We start from the raw sequence: 1,788 nt of genomic DNA, 5'->3' as shown, positions 1-1,788 counted from the left end.
GCACTACAGTTGAAGCAGTATATTCAAAGAACAGAGGGCTTTGGTACTGAGCAATGTTGCTGCTATGCAGATTTCCCTCTTGCTGTTTTCATGAATCTCACTCTCTCCATCCATTTTCAGCTTTGTCAAAACAGCATCTGCTAAAGGTACATGAAAGAATAGGATCAAACCAATCACAACTTGTAAATTGCCAATTTTAGGGTAAAGGCAGCACCATCATGGCAATATAACTCATCAGAGTGTATATTAACAGAAACGGCCTTGATAACCTTTTTTGCTGATGTTAAGAATCTAAAAGTGTAATAACTAGGTTCTGTCATTCCAAAGGATCATGTGAATTATTCTGCATTTTCCATCATGAGAAAATCCTGTTTCTTTAATTCTCCATACATATTTTGGTAGGTGGGTTTAAATGTTAGACCGGTCATCAGGGAATCAGTTGACCATGTAGCTATCTCATTTACATGGATGTTGGTCCATATTCCCGTAGTGCTGGGTAGTTATCTCTACAGAGTCTGGAGATGAATAATAATAATAATAATAATCATTATCATTATCATTATCATTATCATTATCATTATCATTATTTATTTCTATTCTTTTTTCTCAAAAAATCAAAGCGGATTACAACAAAAGCATTAGATACAAAGTATAGTTACCATCAAAAAAAACTTAACTGACATAATAATAATAATAATTAAGCAGAACAAGTATAGAAAATACAGTGAACATAGTCAAAAATACAAAATATACCAATGCAAGATACGAAAACCAAAATACATGACTTAATAATAGTTAAGATATCACGTGACATAATACTCTAACTAACAGTATCTAACCCTCTCCTGGCAGCAAAAATACAGTGAAAACAAGCAGAGCAGGAGGCTTACACCGTAACTAATGCAGAATGGGAGGAAAAGACTATGTGTACTATAAATCCTAAGTACCAATCTCAAAAAATACATAAAGGCTGAAACATTTCTTTCAGTATATACAGTATACATATATGATAAATAATAACACCAACCGTAATAACAAAGTCCAGAAATAAACATTCACAAATATGCCATTCTGAAAGGGATAACTCTTCCTGAGTCCTGTGCGATAAGAGATGATGGTCCCAATGATAAAAATTCAGTAGCCAGTCTGAAGACAGTAACAATGTCCTGCTACTATACACTGGGTCACTTTGAAAATTTCTATTGTTGAGTTACTGGTAGCAATTGTAGCGATGGCAGCATAAATATCAACAGTATATCTTTTACTGGTAGCAAAACAGCCACCTCCAGAGTATTTGTGTGGCCGTTTTGACTCAGTCGTCTTCTTCAGCAAATATAAAGCATTCTGTTCCAGATTATAATGGCAATGAAATATTCCATGCTTCTGAATGTATAAAGTTGACAAACATTAGTTATTGATTGATTGATTGAAATTTTATTTATATACCGCCGTTCCTATGATCACAGCAGTTTACAAAACAAAATGAAAATACGATACATTACAGATTACAGATATAATACAATACAGATCACAGATTAAAAATCAAAATTAACAGCAAAAATCCCTCATATAAAACCATACACTACTATACATCATTAAAATCTGTCATTAAGACCAGTCGAGATAATAAAACAGTCTTAAAAATACAATACTGTACATAGTATTGTAATATATACAATGGCTACAAAGTAAAAAACAGCAATAACAGCTAAAGTCACATTGTTTATACATTCCATTGCTTGCCCAAATTATAGGATAACTTCAGTTAGCAATTGCAGAGTCCATGGT

Source organism: Sceloporus undulatus, chromosome 3 (assembly GCF_019175285.1).
Source record: "Sceloporus undulatus isolate JIND9_A2432 ecotype Alabama chromosome 3, SceUnd_v1.1, whole genome shotgun sequence".
Lineage (NCBI taxonomy): Eukaryota > Metazoa > Chordata > Lepidosauria > Squamata > Phrynosomatidae > Sceloporus > Sceloporus undulatus.
This window is presented reverse-complemented; position numbering follows the sequence as displayed.